Source organism: Lathyrus oleraceus, chromosome 5 (genome assembly GCF_024323335.1).
Source record: "Lathyrus oleraceus cultivar Zhongwan6 chromosome 5, CAAS_Psat_ZW6_1.0, whole genome shotgun sequence".
Classification (NCBI taxonomy): domain Eukaryota; kingdom Viridiplantae; phylum Streptophyta; class Magnoliopsida; order Fabales; family Fabaceae; genus Lathyrus; species Lathyrus oleraceus.
The window spans coordinates 320,029,689-320,037,019 of NC_066583.1; the positions used below are offsets into that span (position 1 = coordinate 320,029,689).

At 38.6% G+C, this 7,331-nt stretch overlaps 1 non-coding gene across 1 annotated transcript; it reads right to left on the bottom strand.

The window, feature by feature from the left end:
• Positions 1-3,071: 3,071 nt before the first annotated feature.
• On the bottom strand, positions 3,072-3,178 carry LOC127088549 (small nucleolar RNA R71). The gene has a single exon (XR_007790380.1). It is a non-coding gene; the product is annotated as a small nucleolar RNA R71 (small nucleolar RNA).
• Positions 3,179-7,331: the final 4,153 nt, after the last annotated feature.

Here is a 7,331-nt window from a genome sequence, read left to right on the forward strand (position 1 = left end):
GTGGGGATGAGAAGAGAATAGATTATATTTACAATTTTGTTGTTTGAATGGATGAACCCATTGCCTACGTACCATCACAAAGGTAGGATTAAAACCTCGTAGTTCGGGGTAAAAATCTCAAAGATTTGAGAATTGATTTGATCAAAAGCCTTAAGGTCTTTTGTTAACAAAGGGAGAAAACTCAGCCTAAACCAACAATCCACCATGAGAAGAGAGCTTCAACATACTAGTGAGAGGTTAACCCTATAATAAGTATGGAAGACTTATAATCCAAACACTAAGGATGAGGTGAGATTTACATCAACCACTATGATGACTCAAACCTATGACTAATGTTTATGAAAAGGTCTAACAAAGGGTGGCATTTGAAACCACAAAAACAACTTGAAGTGAGTTATATTTACAAGTTAATTTATTTACAAAATGAAGTTAAAATTGGATTAAGATTTATTCACAATGAGTATTGATGAAAAGATTTTGAAAAGTCAAAGGCATAATGCCCAGGTTTCTAGTTTGAAAACAATGTCAAAGTTAGAAAAGGTTTTGGCTTGGGTTAGAGTGAGGAGAAGAAGAGAAGGGCTAGTCCTAAAGCATACAAAGATAAGAGAAAGAGATAAAACCCTTGGAGTTCCTTTTCTTGAAATCATAGAGATGATTCAAGATGCTCCTCTCCTTTGGACTTAGCAAACACAATCAAGCAATCAAACAATTTAGATTCAAGCTCCTAGGATCTCCATTTGGCTTGTCTCTCTCTTAACTTGGCTACTCATGACAATGGTCCTCCTTACTATCTGATCACACTAAAATTTACGTATTTTCGACTCCGATTTCACATGCATTCTAGTTGTTTTATTACCATTTTGTTGTCTTATTACTGTGTTTTCCTTTGTTTTCAGGTTTTTACTTTAATCGGAGCCCCGATCGAGAAAAGGAGCGAAAAAGAGCCAAAAACCCTAAAATTCAGCATTTTGCTCTTATGGCCTACCCAATGGCGGGCGCCACAGACCAAGCCATGACGTGTCAAATTCAACTTCCATCAACTCCCACGTTTTCCCACTACTTCCACTAAGGCGCCCCATATTGTGCTTGTGGCGGGCGCCATGGCCTTGTGGCGGGCGCCACAAGAGGAAAAACGGTTCCCTCCTATTTTCAAGTGAATGGCATCCAAGTCATTTCCATCTTTTTACTTGCTTATAAATAGAAACGCGAATTCACTTTTACAACCATCCAAACTTAGAACAGAGGCAAACTCAAAAGCAAATTTGTTTCACTTAGGCATATATTCAGTATTTTATAGTGGTAATCGCTTCGCATTGGAGTGTTACCACAATTGTGTAATCAAGTCTGTGATAGAGTCTGTAATCGAGTTTGGAGCACTTTGGAAGGAAGTTAATCCTGCCGCCATTTTCTTTTCCGCATTGCAATTTACTCAACCCTCCGATTGGAGCAGGTTTTTATTACTCGCCTTTACTTTATTTATTTCCCGCACTAGCTTTTACTTTATTTATTTCCCGCACTCGCTTTTACTTTATTTATTTCCCGCACTCGCTTTAAATTTGTTTATTTCCCGCACTCGCCTTTACTTTATTTATTTCTCGCACTCGCTTTAAATTATTTACTTTCCCCACTCGCACTACTTTTATTTACTTTCCGCACTCGCACTACTTTTATTTACTTTCCGCACTCGCACTACTTTTATTTATTTTAATGCACTTTTACTTTACCATGTCTAGCTAAATTTATAAGGCTAGAATGTAAGGATCATAATTGAACCGATAATCCGTACAATTGTTCGTAGAAGCACTTAAGGGCTATTTTAACTTTCAAATTAAGTTTTCCCGCACTTCAATTCTGTTGGGTAAGATCGAAAGTCGTCCAATGTCTTTTTAATCTTAATTGTTTTTAACTATTTCAAAAACAGCGAAAGCGCTTTTTTTAGTTCATTAGGAGTTTTTAACATTAAGAAGAAAATAGATTTTAAAACTATTTTTGGACGCGTTTATAAGTTTAGAGTCTGGTTCGTAAGAACCTCTTTTGGTTAAGAAATCCAGGTTATAATACTTTTCAACTTAGTCAAGATACTATATTTCTTAAAAATAGGTTTACTACTCTAACGCAATGCACGCCTTTTTATAAGTGACAATAAGAGGGTTTGATTAGGGAGTACAACTCGGTTCTGAATACGCGAAAGCGACAGTTCCTGTTAAATTGGTTCTTTTCAAAGTAGGAAACATTGCCCATAAGTAGTTCTATTAGCAAGTACTTGGATTATTAATTGATTACGTGAATTACATTCGACCCTGTCTTTATTAATTTTATTCTATTTCAATACTTCACTTTTCATTGCACACTACAAAAACACCTATTTTGATTGCCTTTGATAAACACCATAACAACAGATAACGATAGCTTGGCACTTGGTCTCTGTGGATTCGACAATCTTTTATATTACTCTGACGCGTTCGTATACTTGCGAAAAAACAATGCATCAAGTTTTTGGCGCCGTTGCCGGGGACCAATTTCGTCAAATTTCATTTTCCCGTTGTTATATCGTTTAAACTTAGGCTATTTCCCGCCTCTCAATGCGAAGAACTCGCAGCATCGGAAGTTTAAGCTTAGTATACCCTCTGGCGGAACCTGAATGTTACGCTCGCGCAAGTTTATTCTTTCATAGAATTAAGAGAGCTATGGCCGAAGATCAAAACCAAAGACCTCTTAAAGATTTCGCTTAACCATCTAACGAAGAACCTAGTTCTAGTATAGTAAACCCAATCATACCAGCTAATAGTTTTGAACTTAAACCATCCCTGTTGCAACTAGTGCAACCAAGACAATTCGCGGGTCTCGCTACCGAGAACCCTAACCAACATTTAAAAATATTTCTTCAATTAGCAGATACTTTTAAAACCAATGGAGCTTCTCCTGAGGCAATACGTTTAAGATTATTTCCTTTTTCCCTCAGAGATAAAGCCCTATCATGGTTAGATTCCCTTCCACTCAATTCCATTACGACTTGGGATAACCTTAGAAGAGTTTTTCTTGCTAAATATTTTCCCCCGAGTAAGACCGCCGTTCTTCGAAACCATATAACTAGATTTACCCAAAACCAAGGAGAATCGTTGTTCGAAGCTTGGGAGAGATATAAAGAGTTGTTACGAGCATGCCCACATCATGGCTTAGAAAATTGGTTAATCATTCAAACCTTCTATAATGGACTTCATTACAACACAAAGATGACCATCGACGCTGCCGCGGGCGGTGCTCTGATGAACAAACCTTATCCTGAAGCTAGTGCCCTCATTGAAGACATGGCTCAAAACCATCAATCATGGGGAGTCGAACGAGCGACAGTTGATAATAAGGAAGCCCAAGGAGGAGTGTATGAACTAAGCTCTATAGACATGATGCAAGCTAAGATGGACGCATTAGCCCTTAAGGTCGGGCATATGTGCATAAACCCAAATACTGTAGCCGCAGTCTCATCGGATTGTGAGATATGTGGAACCCAAGGACACCAATCCGCAGAATGCAGTCTGTTAAACGAAACCCACTCCAAGCAAGTGAACTACACCCAAGGGAACCCATATTTGAATACCTATAACCCTGGATGGAGGAATCACCCGAACATCTCCTATAAAAACAATAACCCTATTTAAAATAATACACCTCCGAGACCTAGTTATCAAGCCCCTAGATCAAATCAACCTATGCAACCTGTGCCACCAAAGCCGAGCCTTGAGAAAATTATGGAAAATTTTATCACCGCTCAAACCCAACAAAACAAGGAGTTCATGAACCAAAACATTCATGTTAACGAATTGATTACTCAGTTAGGAACCAAGGTTGACCTAATAGTTACTCATACCAAGATGCTTGAAACCCAAATCTCTCAGGTAGCTTTAAACCAAGCCCCTCAGACTATACCTGGAGTACAATTCCCTGGACAACCTCAACAAAATCCGAGAGGACAAGCCAACGCCATTACCCTACGAAGTGGGAACGCTTATGATGAGCCACCAAACTCTAGATTGAGTGAACCCGAAACATCTAAGGAATGTACCAAACTCATGGACGAAGTAAAGGAACCAGAGGAATCTGAAAACCAGGATGGTCGAGATAAAGGAGAAGAACCTAAAACTTACGTACCACCCCCGCCATATAAACCACCTATACCATATCCGCAAAGACTCAAACAAACCCAGATCAATAAACAGTATCAAAATTTTATTAAAGTTATAGAAAAACTTCATGTAGAAATCCCTTTCACAGAAGCCATCACCCAAATACCTTCTTATGCAAAGTTTCTGAAAGACATCCTTACCAACAAACGTAGACTTGACGATCCGAAGCCTTTGGAATGTAATGCTATTTCCGAGGACAAATTAGCAAAGAAAGATAAAGATCCTGAAAATTTCTCCATTCCTTGCCTTTTGGGTAATCATGTCATCGAAAAAGCTTTTCTAGACTTAGGAGCTAGTGTGAGCTTAATGCCTCTAGCGGTTTGTGAGAGATTAAACTTAGGAGAATTACAGCCCACTAAGATGTCACTTCAGTTAGCCGATAGATCTGTCAAATATCCGATAGGCATTTTAGAAGATGTTCCTGTTAGGATAGGTCAACTATTTATCCCTACTGATTTTGTTGTCATGGACATCAAAGAGGACAATGATATACCAATTCTTCTAGGTAGACCATTCTTATCGACTGCAGGAGCCATAATAGATGTCAAGAAAGGAAAGTTGACATTTGAGGTAGGTGACGAGAAAATAGAATTTATACTTTCGAAATTTCTTATGGCACCTGTGATGGGAGATTCGTGTTATGCCTTAGATATCATTGATGAATGTGTTAGAGAATTAGAACAAAAAGAAATTATAAAAACAATTAAGATACCATCAACCCCCATAAAGGAAGATGATGACTTTAAAGAACCTTACATCGATGATAACCTTTATGAATGTTTATCCCTTACCCCAGATCCTATGCCATGCCCTAAGAAACTAACCTTAGAACTTAAGGAAATGCCTAAGAACCTGAGATATGAGTTCCTCGATGAAAAGATGAACCGTCCAGTTATAGTTAGTGCTACCTTGAGCCAAGAGGAAACGAACCAACTTTTAGACGTTTTACGAAGACACCCCTCAGCCTTAGGATATAATATCTCTGACCTGAAAGGTATAAGCCCATCCGTATGCATGCATCGGATTTCGCTCGAAGAAGATTCAAAACCCTCTAGGGAACATCAGAGAAGAATAAACCCTATAATGAGTGATGTCGTTAAAAAGGAAGTTCTTAAGTTACTTGAGGCAGGTATAATCTATCAGACCTCGGATAGTAAGTGGGTGAGCCCTGTGCATGTAGTACCTAAAAAGGGAGGCATCACAGTCGTGCAAAACGATAAAGGCGAACATGTAGCAAAACGTTTAGAAGGAGGATGGCGGATGTGTATAGATTATAGAAAATTAAATAAAGCAACTAGGAAGGATCATTTCCCTTTACCATTTATTGACCAGATGCTGGAGCGTCTAGCCAGACACTCTTACTTCTGCTATCTAGATGGATACTCTGGATTCTTCCAAGTACCTATCCACCCCGAAGATCAAGAAAAAACTACCTTTACATGCCCCTATGGAACTTTTGCCTACAGACGAATGTCGTTCGGCCTCTGTAATGCTCCAGCTACTTTCCAACGTTGCATGATGTCAATCTTTGCAGATTACCTAGATGGTATCATGGAAGTGTTTATGGATGATTTCTCGATTTGCGGATTTGACTTCCACAATTGTCTTGCTAACCTTGAGAAAATCCTGGAGAGATGCGTGGAGGTGAACCTCGTGCTAAATTGGGAAAAATGTCATTTCATGGTAACCGAAGGAATAGTTTTAGGACATATAGTTTCCGAAAAAGGTATAGAGGTAGACAAAGCTAAAATAGAAGTTATAGAAAACCTAAAACCCCCAAAAACCATCAGAGAAGTCCGAAGCTTTCTTGGACACGCTGGATTCTACCGGCGTTTTATTAAGGACTTCTCCAAAATAACAAAACCTTTAACTGGACTTTTAATGAAATATGCTGAATTCATTTTTGATGAAAAATGTAATGACGCATTTAATCTTTTAAAATAAGCATTAGTATCTGCACCCATTATGAAACCGCCCGATTGGTCGGAACTGTTTGAAATAATGTGCGATGCTAGTGATTATGCAGTTGGAGCCGTTCTAGGACAAAGGAAAGATAAAAAATTACATGCCATTTATTATGCCAGTAGAACCCTAGATGGTGCCCAGCTTAATTACGCAACAACTGAAAAAGAATTACTCGTTGTAGTTTTCGCTATAGACAAATTTAGATCTTATCTAGTAGGAGCAAAAATTATTGTTTACACCGATCATGTTGCCATTCGTTACCTATTAAGTAAAAAAGATGCCAAGCCCAGGTTACTCCGATGGATTCTATTACTACAAGAATTTGATTTAGATATAAGAGATAAAAAAAGGCATTGAAAATGTAGTAGCCGATCACCTTTCTAGGCTAGAACATCTAAAACCTGAACTAGTACCCATAAATGATGATTTCGCCTATGATAGACTGATAGCTAAAGTAGAAACCATTGAAGATAATAACCTAGATCCTTATGAGGACCCCCAAAATTCCTTAGCAATAAGTAACGTACCCTGGTATGCAGATTTCGTTAATTACCTAGCTGCTGATATAGTACCCCCTGATCTTGACTACCACCTCAAGAAGAAATTCTTTCATGATGTGAGAAACTTCTATTGGGACGAACCGCTCCTTTTTAAAAGGGGTAAAGATGGCATTTTTCGCCGTTGTGTTCCAGAAGAAGAGGTAAATAGTATTATCGAGCATTGTCATTCTGCACCTTATGGTGGACATGCGAGCACCTCTAAGACATACGCCAAGATTCTTCAAGCTGGCCTATTCTGGCCTACCATGTGGCGTGATGTCTATGCTTGCACTGTAAAATGTGATAGATGCCAACGCACTGGAAACATTTCAAGGCGTGATGAAATGCCTCTAAGAAACATTCAGGAAGTAGAACTCTTTGACGTATGGGGTATAGATTTCATGGGACCTTTTCCACCATCCCTACGAAATAGGTATATCTTAGTAGCTGTAGACTATGTGCCTAAGTGGATTGAAGCTATAGCTGCACCCACAAACGACACTAAGGTAGTAATCAAACTATTTAAAAACTATATATTCCCTAGATTTGGAACACCACGTTTAGTCATAAGCGATGGAGGATCACACTTTATATCGAGAATATTTGACAAACTTTTAAGAAAATATGGAGTTAGGCATAGAGTAGC